We start from the raw sequence: 19345 nt of genomic DNA on the forward strand, positions 1-19345 counted from the left end.
AAGCAAGAGCTGTGTCTTACCATCTTTGTATCCTCAGCACCCATCATAGGACCTAACACAGAGTAAGCTATCAGAAACTGTTGGCTGAATTATTCAGTTAAGTTCATTAAACAGAAAAACATTGTTTTGAAAGGGAGCAAACTCAAAAGTCTCAAAAATGTTCTTCAGTCATGAAGTCATTCCCAAAATTTGGTGACCTTTCCTCAACCAAAATGACCCCAAGATCAGAAGCTGAAACAATAATACAGCACCTTTGACTAGAGGCTATTGGATCAAACTAAGAATGAGAAGAAAGGTTTCTCAGAAACAATACAGTTGACACTTGAACACAACGGGTTAGGTGCACCAACGCCCCATGCAGTCAAAAATGCACAAATAAATTTTGACTCCTCAAAAACTTAACTACTGATAGCCTGTCCTGCACAGTTAAGGACTGTCTCACCAGAGTCAACATCCTTGACAAATGAAAAGCAATTGACGACCAAGATTGCATTTCTTTCCAGCAAGGATCTACGGCTAAAAGGACATAAACTGAGTTTGAATCTCTCCTACATCACAAAAAAAGTGGACTTCCACTAGCCATGATCATGTCGAACTAAATTGTCAAAATCCAGTACCTTCCTATTTGTCTCCATTAGTTACTAGTTTTACCTGAAAAAGTCATATTATCTAGTCAGTCAATAAACATCACTTAAACTCCTACTAGGTGCCAGGCAGCATGCCAGATAGAGGGATAGATGAATAGACGTGATCTCTGCTCTCACAGAGCTTAAGCTGGTTCTTCCTAACTTACACCCTTTATTGGTAAACTTGGGCTCCTGACAGAAAGGGTTCTAATTAAGAATAAATGAGATAACATATGTCATGTGTCAAACATAGTACCTAGTAAATAATATAGGCTCATTAAATGAAATATACTATTATTATGATTAATCAAATGAGATAATGTCTAAGTTCTATGAGTTGTACAATGCAGTATAGTTGATGTTACCATTTCTACCATAGAGAAGTTTCAGAAGAATTGTTAAAGTCAATATTTTCTCATTAATTTAAAATGCTGAACTTTACATACATCTACATTTCAAATGTGGTACATCTACATTTCAAACAGCGCGTGCACACTTTAGACCCTGGAAAATGTTGGTAAGTAGCCTCATCTCTGAACACCCCCCAAAGCACCCTACACACTAGCTACATCAAACAGCTTGCAATTGCTAATACAACAAGCTCATTCACCCTTGGCTCCAGTGGAATCTGTGCAGACTTAGGTTTTTTGGCACCTAAGTTACAGAGAAATATTACATTTCTCTGTCTCCCTACCCAGAAGTCAGGGCATTGAGGACATGAAACTTGTTCTACCTTTGCTTTCTATACCTGCTGCCTTTTGCTCAGTTCCTAGGGTGTAGTAATGGTTTGGTGCACTAATGTTCATTATTTTAAATATAATGATTAAATGAATGAACAAGAAGGAACAAACGGACTATATTACTTCTGTTCTAACTATCTTCTTATATGTAAAATAAATCATGTTAGAAGCATAGTTGCTTATGTTCTCTATTTATCCAGAATTCAATAAGCACTTAATAAACACATGATTAACTATTGTGTGCACATCCAGGTGCGAGGCCCTATGAGTGATATAGAAATGACATAGACAGTGCACACACTGTACACAGGTTTTTAAACTTTGAAGGCCAACAACATGACAGATCTATTATTCAAAACTATCATCTTATAAGTTATGAAACTAAAGTTCATTTATAGAGTTTGACTTGATCAAAAAACAATGACAAACATATATTATCTACTTACCATGTGCTAAACACTTTACATGTATTATCTCCTTTAATTCTCAAAGACACACTATAAAGTACTATTATCATCTCCATTTCATAGATGAGGAAACTTTTTTATTAGGAAGATTAAGTAACTTGCCCAAAACAAGACCGTATCAAAGAAGGCTGCAGCACCCCCCTACCCAATTCTCATGCTCTCTCACTGTGCTGACTAAACAACTGAAATGGTCCAAAAGTAACATGTGAGCAGAATTCCAAGCAGGAACACTGCTAACCTGGTATCCATCAACACAATCGAGAGACCCATGGGCCACGACAGACGACTGTCTCCTGTAGCTCATCAGAGGCAGGTCAATTCAGGGTGCACAACAGCTTGTAACTTCTCATCTCTCTCGTGGTTTATTAAATGTGATTCTGGTTACTTTAATATAAGGAAAAATGAAGGTGCTCTTTCTCTCTTCCTGCCCTCACCTCTGTCTCTTGGATGCAACAATAGAGACAGAAAGATGGGTGGGGCTACAGGTTCGGAATCAGAGACAATCCCCCCAAGCCACACATTTGCTCACTTCACCAGAGAAAGACATCTCAGTGTCCATTATAAGTAACTGACTTACCACTCCCCTCAGTGCCCCTGCCCCCCAGGAGCAATCAAAATCACATGTCAAGAAATTAGACTCCTCCACAAGCCACTTCTGCCACCTAGTGTGAAGAGACCTAGACAGAATAATTTGAGTTGATAGAAGAAACACAATTTAACCTCCAAATTGCAAAAACATTTCCAATAAATACCGTTTACTTTCCCCAGACCATTTGATAAGCCACTAAACAAACGAGCATCTGTAGGTCAAATGCAGTAAATTAAGGCCATAATTATGAACCAGCCAAAGACTTTTTGACAAAAGAAGGTACCATGAGCTTAAGTTACAAAATATGTCATGCTTACATTAAGATCAAAATCAGGCTGGATGTGGTTTCTCATGCCTGTAATCCCAGCGCTTTGGGAGGCCAAAGCAGGAGGATTTCTTAAGCCCAGGAGTTCAAGGCTGCAGTGAACTGAGACCGCACCACTATGCTCCAGCCTGGGCAACAGAGCAAGACCCTATCTCTAAAAAAAAAAATTATTAATTAATTAATAAAAATAAAATTTTAAAAGCCAGTTTGATCTGAGATCAAAATCATAGGTACAAACTACTATAACTTTCAAATCAGCAGGAACTGATACAATGAGATTTTATATCTGCTATGAAATTGTTCTTCTTAAGAAACCACACTTTAGAAAAACCATATTTGAGACATGATAGAATCTTTATTTACTTGTTTGTTTTGTTATTTTCCTGGTTTAAGAAAGACAATGTATGATGAAGGGCAATGTTTCAAAAGCTTTCTTACAATAAATAAAGTTTCACACAGTTGCCCCTATATACCTCTCAGTGTTGGCTAGAGACATACTACAATGGTGAAAGTCAGTGAATACATCTATGCAAGAGGCAAAATACATCCCAACACACAGCTTTCTGGTGGGGGGGCCTTTACTCAAAGTGAAAGTGACTCATAGAGAGCCTGCCTCTATCTCTCAGAAAAGCCTCAATACAAACTATTTCTCACGACATGGAAAATGAGTAGATCGACGAAATATCAATCTGTTAACTTCTGGAAAGATTTTGGAGTGAAGTCATTCTATGATTCCAATAAAATACCCATTTTCTTCAATGATCAACCAAAAAATGGGTAAGGCAACTCTCCTCTAATGGAAATTGAAGAGTCAGTAAAGCTGTGCTGGTGTGGATGGCCCAAAACAAAGAAATAGAGTTAGTAGAGTCACTCTTAAATCCCAGTTGAGTTGGAAGAGTTAAATTCTGAGGGTTGAAATTTGCAGCACTTGCTACCAGCCCAGCACCCACCCCCGACCAAATGCACACAAGCACACACATACAGGCAGAATGTATTGCAATCTTCATTTCTTAAATTATCTAGGGCAGGAAATATAGACTTTGGGGGAGAATTGCTGGAAACCAGAGGAGAAGTCACATCAGACTCACAGCCTGGCAAACCACTGGTGACTAGTTTGGGGAAAAGGAGTATAAGAACGCCTCTTCAGGCTGAGCAAAGGGAATCCAGTTACATCATAGGAGGGGGAAACCACTTCAAAGCCTAGATATTGGCAGCCTGAATCCCACAAAGGATTGAAATGAAATACTACCTAATTCACCAAGCCTGGAGCTACGAGTCAAACAACTTAATTCCTCCACAGAGCCTTGGTTAATGATCAAGATCCCAGTCTCTCCCTGACCCACTCAGCATTTTGAGTGTAGTTGGTCTTTATGTACGTGTTTCATTTTTTGGAAAGCTACATGAGATGATGGAAAGGCATAAAGTAAAGAGGTATTTTTATGAGAGGGAAAAAAGGCTTTTTTTTCTCAGTTCTGCCACCTGTGAAGTTCTTTTAGCGCACTAAGCAATAGACGTTGAGCTGCTAGAAGGGAAAGAGGCAAGATGTATGGGTCTGCACCAGAAAAATAGAATGGGCTTTAGGAATTTGGTTCTCAGCCTAGATTCCTAATCTAAACTGGTTATCTCGGACAATAGTTCTTCAGAAAATATCCTCCAAAAACAGAGGCTCATATCTCGAAACTGGGATTGTGCCAGGGAACACCTAAACTCCAGTTTAGCATCTTGTCTTAAAAGAGTCTATCTGGGCCAGGTGCGGTGGCTCATGCCTATAATCCCAGCATTTTGGAAGCCCAAGGCGGGTGGATCACCTGAGGTCAGGAGTTCAAGACCAGCCTGGCCAGCATGGCAAAACCCTGGCTCTACTAAAAATACAAAAATTAGCCAGGCATTGTGTCATGCACCTGTAATCCCAGCTACTCAGAAGGCTGAAGCAGAAGAATCGCTTGAACCCAGGAGGCAGAGGTTGCATTGAGCTGAGATCACACCACTGCACCCTAGCCTGGGCAACGGGGCAAGGCTCTGTCTAAAAAATAAAAAATAAATTTAAAAAAATAGTCTAACAATATCAAGGAAAGATGAGCACAGAAACTTACAAATGTTGTGCCACTGTGGTGTGGCATGTCAATAGCGGGGGAAGTCATGGGTGTGTGAGGACGGGGGTAAGTGGAAACAGTAGAATTTCTATCCAGTTTTGCTGTGAGCCTCAAACTACTCTTAAAAATAAAGTCTTAATATTTTAATGTTAAGAAGAGAAAAAACATACAGAAGTCCTACTCTGTATTGATCTAACATTCTATCTACTTCTCCTCTGTCCTCCCTTCATGTCTTCTTATCACCTCTTTGTCATTCCCATCTACAGCTTGGAACAACTCTCCTCTTTTTTGACAATTGTTACAAGCCTCGTTCCATGCCCATCATGTAAAAGAAAATTCTTCTGTGAATCACATAGATTTGTAAAGCCCTCCCCTGGAGTCCACCATGTTTGGAGCCACCTGTCATGCACATTCATTTCTTAATTGTTCATGTGTTTGTTCTATTTCCAAGAAGATGATTAGTTCTTTGAAAGTATTATGTTTAATTAAGTTTCAGGATTCTTCCAGCACCTACTTAGCCAAACAACATTGTAGATGCTCAGTAAATAGCTCTTGACTGACTTTAAGTTCTAGATAAACTGTAAAATTTAGCTTGAATTGGACCTCATGCATCTGAGGTCCTGGGATGTGGCCAGGGTGGGGTATGCATAAGGAAATGGTTATTCCGCCTAAAACAGGAATGAGTTTACCATGACTTTTTATCATTTACCATGGCCTAAGCTGGAGATTTTTCTTGTCTCATGCTCAAAAGACTACAAATTATCTCACATATTTGAAACAAAAAAAGGACTTTCTACACCATTTTCATCTAAAAATTTAGAACCATCAGCCAAGCTCAGCTCAAATAGCATATGCATGAAAGCAACTGGCAGAATTAGGACAGACAGAAGAAATCAGTGCCCAAACCAAGAAAGAAGGCTTTTCAAGGCAAGGTTCTGTGTCCTAGGAAGCCTGGGAATCTCAGAAGACACTGCCACTTGCTATGGGACAAAGATCTCTGCTCTGCAGAGAATTAGCTCTGCAGAAAAACTAACACGACTGAGAAGCCAGACTTGAATCGAGTCAGATCGTGCTTTATGGAGCAGAGCCAGCTGAGGCACAATTTTTCCAACAGGCAAAGTTGGCCCCGAGTTCCCTCGCAACTCCCGTCTGCACCTATCCTTCTTCTTCTTATCAAGCACCCTCCAGGTAGGTCTCCCTGCAGACTGATGGATTCCAGGGCTCCCAACGGGCCCCGCCCAGTCCTGCTTTGCTTAATGATCACTCACATTCTCTAACTCTCATTCCAAATGCTCAGTTTGTGAAATATTCCCCCCCCCATTTATAAGCAATCTGATAAACTCTCTGAACTGTGAAACTTCTGAGCAAAAGGGTTACATAGAGATTATTTCATCTCAGTCCCTTAGACCAAACCAAGGCCACAGAGCTGGCGTGATTTGCTCTAGGCCCCCACAGTGAAGTAGTAGCCAACTGGGACCACCCTGAAGCCTCATGATTGGCTAACCATTGCACCATTGCTCTTCCTGCCACACCATTCAGTAACAGTCAACAAATATTCACTGAGCACCAACTACATGCCAAACCCTGTGCTAAACTGCAAAATGGGGATCATCAAGACGTAAGAGACTAATTGAACCTCAATATTGTTCATCAAATCATTTATTCATTCAATAATAATTAAGTAAATATATGCTGTGTTATAGATTCTGCTTAAACACTCATCCCAGAAATAGCTGAAATTAAATCATTGCAATGGCTTTGTACTGTATCCACTTAACTAGTCTTGAGCTAAGATTCCCAACACTCCCTCCTACAGTTGGTGCAGGTTAGGGTTAACCTCAAGAGAAGTTTGCCTGAGATTCAGAGGGCAGAAGTGAAGTAGCAGCCATTATGTTCTGAAGGTGGATGTAGGTACCGGTGGCTGTCGTAGCAAATCTGTGGGATCACCCTGTCAGTGTAAGCCTGCAGCCAAACCTGCAGCTGTCCCAGCTGCCACCGCATTTCCTGCTTCAGGTTCTGCATATCAGGTTTGGAGGTGGTAGGGGATGGTCGTAGGTTCCAGATTGTCCTCTCAATTGTGTTTGTTCTTTGTCTTCTGCGCTATTTCATGGCCAGCTTATTATTCCCCAGCTGCCAGCTCTGCAGAGGTACAGCAACTTCAGGTTCGCCATCAGACCAGACAAAAGGATAACAGTCTTCCTTAGACTTCTTCACCAGCTCCCACAGTTGCATAAGATCGAATAATAAACCCCCATTCCATGTCACTCATACTGGATCTCTATTTCTGATTGAACCTTGATACAGAAAAATACCCTTTTAAATATTCTTTAATTTAGTCTTTCTGAAACATGAGTAATGCATGAACTCATTTTAAAAAAAAAACTTGTAATTTCCTAGTGTTTACTTAAATTATTATTATCATGACCTTACCTAAACAGGTACATATATTAATCAAAACATGTAACTATAAATGAAAATAAACTTTATAAATAAAATTCACATCACTTACACTAATTTAATGTGCCTGATAATGTCATTGTGCTGAAATGAAGTCATGAATGAATCCGCAGTACAGGTTCTTTTGCTATCCCAAGCCTGTAGCACTGGGCACTATGTGGTGTCTGAATACTCCAGGTCCTTTTCTATGTTTGAATTACTGCAAAGCCTTCTCTCACACAGCTTTCTGGGATGTCATTTGGCTCACTTGGTGCAAACACATCACGCAGTTATCAACTGAAACTCTAGGCTCCCTAGTAAATATTAAAAAGTTAACTTTACCAGAGCCCAGGTCTTCTTGTTCAATCCCTCCCTCTCCCTCACATTGCTCCCTGGAGACCCCACCCTGTCCAGGCGTAGCTGGATTCCTCATCCTGGCAGCTAAATCAATCTTTCCCAAGAGAACAAGGCATTCAGCCTCCTACGCACAAGAGTTGCTGGCCAAGAGAAAGCCAATTCGTTATTGGAGATGAGAGAGCAACACACCCAACCCTGCCATATGTTGGAAAATCCAATAAAAGAGTAAGTAATATCTTCCCTGATTCTTTGTAATAATCAGAATAACCAATGGCCACCATCACTGTGTAGCTTCCAATTATCTGGAAATTGCAGCCTGGAAGAGCTAGCCCTGGTAAGCTCCACATTCACACTAAGAAGCCTGTGATAGGTGTGAAAACCTCAGCACATCTACTGGGTCCCCTTTCCTGCCTGGAAAGCCACAGGGCATCTAAAGGCATGTCAGCCATACAAGGCACTGTGAGGCTGCTCTGAAGTTGTATTTAACCTCCATGCACCTCTGCAATCATACTGTCCTAGCAGAGACACTTGCAAAGCCTCAGACACACAATACATTTGTGATAATGGCCATTTCCAAAGGCTGGCTTACTTGTTGCATTTCTATGTGTGGAGTGTGATTAAAACTTGTGCTTAAATCTGATTCTTTTCTTCCTTTGTTTCCCTTGGCTCAAATGATCATCAGTGAAGCAGTAAAGCAGTTTATGGGACTCTGCCGCCTCCCAAGATAAAATTATAAATCAGAGCTAATTTGTTCAGATGCATTAATGAATGATTGACTCATAATGAGTTAGAATGTGGGAAGGGCAACATCAGACCTTGGTGACACACCAAGCCACCCTGGTTGGTTCTATTCTCACTCCCAAGGGAGGACACTACAGGACTGGGGCTCCCAAAGCTGCGTTGTTAGATCTTCAAACCAAATAAGAATGGTTGTTTCCCTGAAAAATCTGCCGCCATTCTTGGGACATTCAGGCACTTCCTGTAAGGCTCATCCTCACTGTGGAAAGTTATTGAATGTGGTGAAGTCAATTACAAAAAAGAAGGATGATCACAGTCAATAACAGCTGACACGTCCCTCATGTGCCAGGCATTACCCTTGATATTTAGCCAACTGTCTCCTATTTCGTATTCATTTTTCAAATAAACAGCTGGGGCTTAGGAAGGTGAGGCACCTTGCCTGCCCTCCTAGGTAGGTAAGTGAGGAAGCTGGCTCACTCTAACCCCAAAGCCCCACTCTTGACCACTAACTGCACCACTCTTCACTGAGCACAGTGGGTTTGCACAGTTCCACGCTTCTCTGGCATTTTTCAATCCTATGAGAACTTTAAATCCCTTTCACCTGCTCGTTTCTAATTAAATGAAAAACAAGCCTCCTTGTATATATATTTTTATATTTCTTTGGAAACATCTTTTTTACATTTACAGCCAAGAGTGGCCTGAGCCCCAGTATGTGCCAAATGAGGTATGTCTTCTCTTCCCTTTGTACATCATGCTAACATTTGCTTATTTCAGTAAGTGCAATGACTAATCATGTGGCTGTTATGCTTACTCTTTCATACTGGTAGTTTTAGCCAAAATATTATTTAACCTGTAATCCTGAGAGCAGGGACCATATCCTCCCTAATGCCTATCCTGATTCTTGGAACAAAAACCTGTATAAACAAATAAAGGAAGGGAGGGAGCAAAAAAGAAGGGAGAGAAATGCTTAGAATTCCACAGTTCCTTGAATGCCAGGTATAAAGATACACAGTAGCTGCCCTGCAAGAGCTCTAGTCAAATGAGGGAAGCAGACTTGGAAACAAATAATAAGAACACAACCAGAGAAAGACTACCAGGTCAGTGCAGAGTAGTATGAGAGCAAGGATGAGAGGATCTGGAAGGTTTCTCAGCGGAGTGACATTTGGCATTGAGGAAAGCGTGGCATTAGGCATTGGAACCAACCCCTGGGAAAAGTTGGAAGGAAGACAGGCAGGTGCTTGATGGGCAATACCCATTTCTACAGAGGAGAAAAAGATTCAGAGAGGTCAGCCGACTAGCCAAAGATTGCAGCTTATAAATCTTGGACCCAGCAGTCTGCTGCTCTCCTCTGGATGGTCTGGCTAGCAAGCTGGTCACTTAATACATGCCCCTCTATTGTTCTTGAGAGTTGCCAGGTTTTGCAGATCAGCTGATGATTTGGCCTCTAGGTGAACAAAGAGGAGTTTGTTTCCGTGGCGGGTCCTCTTCTCATTCTTTAGACTCTCTTGCCCTCTTGTGGTTATGCAGAGCTACAGCCACCTGAGCTGTCTTCATACATCAGAGAGAAAACATCTAATAATGAGTGCTGGATTGCAGCCCGATCCCTTCCCAGTTCCAAAACAACACAAAACAACTCTTGAGCCAAGAATCTTTTAAAAATATTTATCAAAGAATACACTCATGGTTTTAAATGATCATGCATATTTTAAATAGCAAAAGGTCCAAATAGGAGGAAGTAAGAGGAGGAGGCATGAGTATATGAAATTCTATTTGTATACACAGAGGTAGTGCATGCAGGTTTAGAAAGCCCAACTCAAAATTAGTAGAATGTCAATGAATGTAAAAACTAAGGCACAGAGTGGTAGGGAAAGGATTGCCTTAGACAAAGCTACCATTTTAAGTTCTGGACCCCAGTTGAATTGTTCACCTGGCAAGAGTTTTGCAGGGTGGAAACAATGCCTTCAGCCAGTTATGAAATAAGCAAAAGTCTGTTCCCTGAGAGGAGACATCTGCATGAAACCTACAGGCATGTGGGAACCAGATCTTAACCTTGGTTTCAATGCAAGTATTTGAGAAATGACTGCAAACAGCAGTAACTACCAGTTTTGTCTTTTATTATTCAGCTTTCTTGTTAACTTCAGAGGAGTGCAAATGTGAAATGGACATCGCCCCATCCCAGCAGAGGAAAACATAACATACAGCTAACAGAGACAAAGACTTTCTATTGCCAGGAACAATGGCCAACACTCATCACTCTTGGTAAAGACAGTAGGAAACTGGGATTCAAACACACAGTGAAGAATTTCAGTTAGATGCAAGGAAGAAATTTCCACAGGGACTGTGAGTGATAATGTGGTATGTTGCAAAGAAAACTGAACTTAAAATATAGAACACTGGATTTTAGTTCCTGCTCTGCCACAAACCAGCCATGTGGCCTTGTGAGGGGCATTTTACTATTCTGGGTGTCAGTCCCCTCAACTGCTAAAAGAGTCTCACAATCAATCTCTAATTTTCCATTCAACCCTAAATGTCTATAAGCCAAAGGTTCTATGATGCTTCCCTTTGGAGGCTGTCAAAGAAAGGGAGAATATTTCAAGCTATTTCCATTTGTTTGGACACAGATGTGGTTGGAACCAGGAGAATAACTTAAATGGCTTCTTCAGATAGCCTTCTCTTCCAAAGTGTAGGGAATTTGGGGATGCTTGCCAAAATAGATTGTTAGCCTGATTAATTGATTTTAACACCTCAATGTTTTAAACCTGAATGATCATCTTCCAGAAAATAGAGCAAAAATTCAAAGCAATGGAAAGGGGACAAAACACATAAGAAAATCTAAGGTACAACCCAAGGAGTTTAGTATCCATAGATAAATTCAGAGAGAACACAGAAAACAGATGAGTAGAATCATCAGCTAAATAATTCACCAAAAGAGAAAAAGTAAGTCCCAAATTAGAAGGCACAAATTTCTGATGGAAAGTATACATTTTCATCAAGTGCTCACCCAGCACAATAGAGGAAGATGGAAAGAGACACAAAATAAGGTATATCATTGTGAAATTTAAAAAAAAAGGAAATTCCCAGGAAAATATTCTTGGGAGACCACAAGCTGATAGCTCTGAAGCAGACACAGAGAGCAACCAGTTCAAACTGAAACAGGTCGAAAGAGATCTAAATGAGACTTCTTCAGCAAAGTACATGTAATAGAACACATTAGGTACTCCAACAGACTGAAAGAAGATTTTGACAATTGATAAAAATGGTTGAGGTCGAATTGGTAATATGTAAATAGAAACTGAAGCAAACTGATAATTAAGACAAGTTTATGAAGTCTAGAAAGAAACAAAACGTTGTGCAAGAAAGAAAAAGTACTTGCCACCATTATAGCCCAGCCCCTCTGTTTTGCATTTATTTTGTAACCATTGCATTGAGGAATTGGAATTTCATATCAGTGGGAAACAAACAAAAATTTTTAATCGCTGTTTTCATTCACACTCTGTCAAATCTTCCTTCCCCGCTCAATAGTAAATCCTTTAACACCTCGAACAAGTGCCATAAGTTTTCAGTTATTAAAATTCAGTTCCATCCTGTTAATAACTCTGGACTCATATTTGATTCAAGACTTTTCCTCTCCCTCATTGCAAATCAGACCTATGGCTTGAGGGACTTGGAGAGTGAAGGATGACACTCTTTCATTACCGCACCACCTCTGTGCTCAGGACTGGATTCTTTGGTGACGGAAACAAGGAAGTGAGATACGGGAGATTGGTGAACAGCAAACAGCTCCTTACTTAACTGGAGTCATTGCAGTTCTCTCTCTGGCCAACCCTGACTGGCCATTAAGGCTGGGCACGTGGGGAGGAATCCAAAGCTGACTCTTTTGTGAGGCTCATGAATATGCTGACTGGAGAGCACTGAAGGGGCCTTCTGACTACATGTTTTGTTGACATGGCAAATGCTAACTCTTGCCTCACCTCTTCTATCCTCCCATATCCTGTCACTCATGCTGCATCTCCCATAGCCCTTTGCTGATGGGATCCCCTTATCCTGTGTGTAGCTCTCTCAAGTGGAGTAGCATCAAAAGGGCTCAAGCCCAGCCATCTCTGCAGGTTCCACTCTATCCACTAGAGACTCACAGACCCCTGCCAGACTAACTGGTGGCTGTGCTGATTGTGGTACTGTTTCTGCAGCCCTGTAGCCTTCCTCCAATTCTCTTCCCTTTCTCTGGTACTCAGGGGCAGATCAGCAAGTCTGATGCCTAAGGAATGAGATGCCAGTGACCCTGCCTTGCACAGACACACCCAATCTCTACACAGGATTGTGGGGAACCCCTTCACTTGATGATGGGGAAGGAGATCAACCCCTGTGCTACCCGAAGGGAGAGTGGCAATCACCTCTTATCATGAACACGGCACTCCTCACAAGGCTAGTGACTCAAAACATTCCCTGTGTCTCCCATTCATTCTCAAGACTTCTTATGAAAGGGACCATCATTCCCCTTCCCACCCCTTCATCCTGTGTTTGGAGGGTGGCAGGTGCTAATAGAGAAGTTCTGCCTCCTCCTTGTAAGCCCTGGAGGGAGATATCTGGCTCCTATTTGCCTCTTGTTAAAAAATAGGATTACTTGAGCATCTTCCTTTCAGGTTGGGATTTTAGTTACAATTCTGGGGCAACATGCTTTTACATCTGTTCTAGTATCTGTCTCCCTGATTAAACTGTGAGCTCCCCGAAGATCACATCTTGTGATCTCATGCGAAGGCCATATCTCATTTCTCAATGTATCCCAGCCCCTAGCATAGCACCAGGCATATAACAGATTCTCAGTAAGTACAGAGTAAATGAAGTGGGAGTGAAAGAATAATTCATAGGTGGATGGATGGAAAGATAGATAGACGGATAGACAGATAGATAGATAGATAGATAGATAGATAGATAGATAGATAGATAGATGATAGAACCTCTTTCCTGCTTCCATTGACACTGACAAATAAGAAACTACTACTGGTCTTGTGTGTTAATATCAGCCTCAGACAGCAAGGGCACAACACTGACTGTCATTTAGGAACTCCCAAGAATTGATTGTTTCAAGCTCTCTTTCTGTCCTCTTGCACTCCTTTTCATCCTCATCCTCTTGGGTTTCATTAAAGAAACAATGTTATTTATTCTATATTAAGAAGAAAAAAACACTTTTTTATCTGAAATATCTGAATAAGAAAAATTTTAAATATCTCTGATATCACAGATATCATTTAGAATTAAGTCTTTTTAAAAAAATGTCCACTATTCACATTTAAATATGAGAGGATGGTATAAAATGACCCTTCAACAAATAACTGCCAGAATTCTATCTTACAAATGTTTCCTATATGGAAGGAGGCAAAACAAAATCCTGGTTTTCCAATTGCTGAGACTTTTCATTTATTTCTTCTTAAGGATTCACCCTTTCAATAACATACTCCATCATGATTTCTGAGTACCTGAGCCATGAAGGACCAGAAATCAAGAAACGTGGGAGGTACCACTGACTCTTTTACCAGTCTCCTGTAAGTGTAGGCAAGTAATTCCATTTGATTTCCTCATCTGTGAAATGAGGAAGTTGAACCTCATGAATCTTAAGATGCCTCTAAAATTTCTTAATTTTAAGATTCATCCAGTAACTGTAGGTACTTAAAACCCATGGAAAATCTCATGACTGTAAGAGCTCTTCTTTAAACAGAAAATGATTTCTGAACCATGTTTAGCAGACCGACTAATGGCCCTCCAAAAATACCCATGCCCTACTCCCTGGATCCTGTGAATATGTTCCATTACATAGCAAAAGAGACTTTGTAGGTTGCTGACCTTATGCTAGAGAGACTATCCTGAGTCATCTAGGGGGTCCAATCTAATTAATTACATGAGCCCTTAAAAGCAGAGTAATTTCTCCAGTGGGAATGAGAGAGAGGTTGGCAGAAGGAGAAGTTAGATTCAAGAGGTAAGAGAGACTCAATTAGTCGCGGGAGGGAGCACCACGGGAAGCATGAGGAGGAATGGAGCAGCCTCTAGGAGAAAAGCCTGATTCCCGGTGGGCAGCCAGCAAGGAAATGGGAACCTCTGTTCTACAACTGCAAGGAACTGAATCAGGTCATCAACCTGAAGGAGCTGGGAAGTGGATTCATCCCGAGACTTCAGAAAGGAATGCAGCCCTGCCAAAATGTTGATTTCAGTCTTGTGAGACTCAGAGCAGAAGGACCACTAAGCCGTGATGTGCCCGGACTTCTGACCCATGGAAACGATAAGATAATCAATTTGTGTTGTTTTAAGCATCTACACTTGTAGCAATTTGTTATAACAGCAGTAGAAAACCAATACACCAACCATACCTTTAACATCTCCTTCACTCTGAATTCATGTTCTACTTGTTTCTGCAGAAGGACACAAGAAAAGGATGTTTTACCATCATCTAGAGGATAGAAACTCAGCAGGCCCTACTTTTTTCTGCTTTTAGTTAACTGTATGTAAACAACCTCCTTGGATTTCTCCCCTTTAAATATTTATTGCCCAAAATTGCAATATTAACCACTCTGAAATCAGTCTTTAAGCTAGAAAATTTTAATTAAATTATTTTAAGGAAAAGATTATCATGTTTTGTTTCTAATTTTTTCAGTCTCTTTGCCTCATTTTTTTCCATTTTGTGCCTTAATCAGAAGAAGGAGGAGGAGAAGGAGAAAGTGCTTTTATCATATTGGCAACCTTCATGCTACTCTCATTAAGAAACTTTTAGCGTTTTATTACAACTTCCTTTGGCCAAAGAATTATGCCTCAGTAAACCTACTACATGACATCATTCCTTCCCCAGAGCAGTGTTTATTCCTTACAGGTCAATGACTGTGTACCAGACACTGTTCTATGTGCCGGATTCATGTTTTTCAAACTATGGGTCAAGACCCTTTGATGGGTTGTAAAATAAATTTAGTGGGTCATGACCAGAATTTCTGTAAATGTGAAATAGAATAGAACAGAAACTATCAGAGTGTATCATTAGTGAGAGTAAGCATTGTTTCACGAAATTTTCGTTAAAGTCATATGCGTCTCTGTGTGTGTGTGTGTACATCTAGGAACACCAAATAGAAATGTAAAAAAAAGGAAAAAGGATGTCCTACTGTAGATTATGGTTTAACAAGATAAAAATTAGTGCTTTTGATTCATCATTTTATTTAATCCTCATGACTATACATAAGGTAGGTACTGTTATCCTTGGTTTGAAGATAGGGAAACTGAGGCTGAAACAGTTTGAACAGACTGCTCAGGATCCAGCAGCTAACAAATGGTAGACTTGGGACTCAAATCTAGATCTGTCCAAGTCCATGCTTCTTCCCATACCTCATATATCCTTCACAGAATTGAAAAACAAAACCAGAAGTCATATTCAAAGCCATGTTCGCACTTTTTGATAAATGGCATGATACAAAGAAAATGTATATAAATTTTTGTTTGTTTGTTTGTTTGTTTGAGATGGAGTTTTGCTCTTGCTGTCCAGACTGGATTGCAATGGCATGATCTCAGCTCACTGCAACCTCCACCACCTGGGTTTGGGCGATTTTCCTGCCTCAGCCTCCTGAGTAGCTGGGATTACAGGTGCCCACTACCACGCCCGGCTAATTGTTTTGTATTTTTAGTAGAGACAGGGTTTCACCATGTTGGCCAGGCTGGTCTTGAACTCCTGCCCTTAAGTGATCTGCCTGCCTTGGCCTCCCAAAGTGCTGGGATTACAAGCGTGAGCCACTGCGCCCGGCCATATATAAATGTCTAAGCCTACTATGTTCATGCTAACATTGATCAGCTCTGCCTTCCGCCTTGTCAGAGCCATTTCACATGCAATCATGTTTAGGATGAAGGTTGGTTGGTGATATATATGTGTTCTATTACCATTTTACCCCAAAGCCTTTGCTGAAATTAGATATCCAGTAATGACAGCAAAGCCAGTAAATTAGCAACAATATAGTTTCCCATCATTTCATTCAGGGCTTATATGGAGTGATTATCTGTATGAAATGTTATTTGGGCTTCTCCTTCACTCTTCATCTCACCCTTCCTCAGCTATGTCGATTTTTCTCAAACCACACTGCACCCCCTAAACCCTTCCTCCAACCCATCCGGAAGGCTGCTCAGCCGCTAGTTTGAAGAGCCATGTCCTTTTTCCAGTGGTCAGCCACCTGGCCATTTTCAAGCTGTGCTTCTGCAAACTCCAACTCAACCACACACACAGCATGGACGTGGAGATTCTGCTATCCAAAATATTAACAGCATATTTTGCAAATGGTACAATTCCTTAGAAACAGCATGAAATTTTCTGATATTCCTCTCCATGTCCTACATTTCATGTCCCAGTTTGCTTCTGGCAATCTGACTTCATGAGGCCATCAGAGTGCAAATCATCCACATGGAGCCATCATCATGCCACTTTAACATTTCTTCCTCATCATTCTTAATATTGGCATTAGAAACATACACAGAAAAGCTGGGCACGGTGGCTCACGCCTTTAATCCCAGCACTTTGGGAGGCCGAGGTGGGCAGATCATGAGGTCAGGAGATTGAGACCATCCTGGCTCACATAGTGAAACCCCGTCTCTACTAAAAATACAAAAAATTTTCCAGGCGTGGTGGTGGGCGCCTGTAGTCCCAGCTACTCGGGAGGCTGAGGCAGGAGAATGGCGTAAACCCAGGAGGCGGAGCTTGCAGTGAGCCGAGATCGCACCACTGCACTCCAGCCTGGGTGACAGAGCGAGACTCCGTCTCAAAAAAAAAAGAAAAGAAACATACACACAGCAAAAAAGATATTATAAGGGAATGTGATTTATACTTCCTGATATCATCGTCCTATCTTTCCTATGTTTTTTGTGGAGAGAAGCGGAGGACATATTACAAAGAAACGTCTGAGAATAGTTTACGATTTTCCAAAGTATCTGAAAATGATATAGTTTTTCTATAGAAGTGAAACCAGTTCTTTTCCCTGCACTATGTGGCAGATGGAACGAGTGGTTGGCTTTTTTAGTGGTTTTGCAGATCTGATCCAAGCAGATAAAAATGATTTTAAGTATCTGATTCCCCTTGCACTCCAACATTTGACTTCTGCCTCTTGGTTAGAATTCAAGAAAAATTAAAATCTTACTGTGCAACCAGGGCTCGGATCACGGTAAGCAGCCAGACCACCTCACCCTGACAGTAATACCCTGGGAAAACCCGCACAAGAATAAAAGCAGACCTGCTCAAGGCTCAGCGATTGGCACTTGAGTTCTATGCGTGTAAAAGGGGTAGAGGTTTTGTGGCGTTTAAATTATATTGTGTTAAATAAGGCTCTGATTTCCCCAGTCCTTCTCATGGGGATTTCAGGGGATGAGCAAACCCCTTTTATGTAAACTCAAGAAGTCTTTATTCACAGCCAGAGACAAACTTAGCCCCACTCCAGAGCCAAAGAGCCTCACTGACTACAAGGTTGGCCAGCCTCAGTGCCAGAATTCACCATCTCCCTCATCCCTCAAGAGTTTTAGAACTGTAATCAATGAGCTCACCATAAAAAAAAAAAAAAAAAAAATCCTAAAATCATTAAAAGTCCTCACAGGCTTTCTTCCTGAGCAAAGTGAAACCAGTTCTTGTGCAGAATGCCCCCAAAATGCCACATTCAGAGGGTAGGATTCTTTCTGGACCTCAGAGCTTTCCATCAAACTCTCTAAGCAGCCTGGTGACAACCTAGAGTCACCTTCAAGCAAATGGTTCAATCATTTTGACTGACATGAATGAGACTATTTGATCAAGTATAAATCAAATCAGTCAAATGGGATGTCCAAATTGATCAGTAAGTTCAACCAAATCAGAAAAAGCCAGTTGGGAGCAAAAACACATCCTTGGTAAAATCCAGAAGGATAACAAATTTTCCAGGTATGGGACAAGATAAAAGTTTTTGATACCAAATACTAGTGGAACATTTCTGGTAGCCAGACAGTCCATGACCACTGACCACGAGAAAAGCCATTGCTTCTGGTGCTGCTGCCAGGGAATTCCTCTGACCAGGCATCTTAGGAAGCTGCCATCCCCGAAGTAGTGGCTATGCTGTGACCTCACTCTCAAGCTGCCTAGACCACTTCATTTGTTAAACATACCCTAGAACTATCCTTATTTCTGAAAAAGCAGCATAACTGTAGCCAGTGTTGACCTTGCAGAAGAGGCCAACAAATCAGGCTATAGACATGCTAATCCAGCAATCCAACCAATTAAAGAGCTTCTGCCTTCAAAGGGACATGGAGACACGCTTAGAGGCCTTTGCAGGGACCATGCAACTCTCTTTGTAGCAACAGATTTCAAAAAAGAAAAAAAAAAAAACTAAGTGTAGATACACGTAGGGTCATCACACTAACTCTCTGCCTTCCTTCCTGCCTTCCTTCCACCACATGGAGATGAAAACAAGAAACGTAGCCTGTCTTAAAGCTAGGGCTAAAGCTCCAGCTTTAACCATCACCTAACATCTTAACACAACCCAATTCTTCTAGCAACAAAGTATGACAGCTGCAACTGCCAACAGAGAATTTTACCCTTCCATGACCTTGGCAACATTGAAAGAGCACTGCTTTCCCACTGATTTGATAGTCACTATTGGAATAATGACTCTAGATAATCACTACAAATAAACTTTCTCTCTATAATAGTAGCCATTCCATTTCTGGTTTTAATGTTATTCACCTTCTTCCAAATAAACATCTTTTCCCAATGCCTGGAAAGTTCCAACCTTGTTCCAAATTTATATATTACTTTTCCATTATCTCAGGGCAGCAATAATAATAATAATAACAGTTATGACATCTTCCTTCTCCTAGAAGAATCCTGGCCACTTCTTGCACTTTTCTGGTTTGGAATTCTCTGATGGGCTTATTTTTTTCTTCTTCCTCCTCCTCCTTAGTGGAAAATGTTACTTCTAACTGCTGGATTTAATTTAATTTAAT

This window comes from Gorilla gorilla, chromosome 1, assembly GCF_029281585.2.
Source record: "Gorilla gorilla gorilla isolate KB3781 chromosome 1, NHGRI_mGorGor1-v2.1_pri, whole genome shotgun sequence".
Lineage (NCBI taxonomy): Eukaryota > Metazoa > Chordata > Mammalia > Primates > Hominidae > Gorilla > Gorilla gorilla.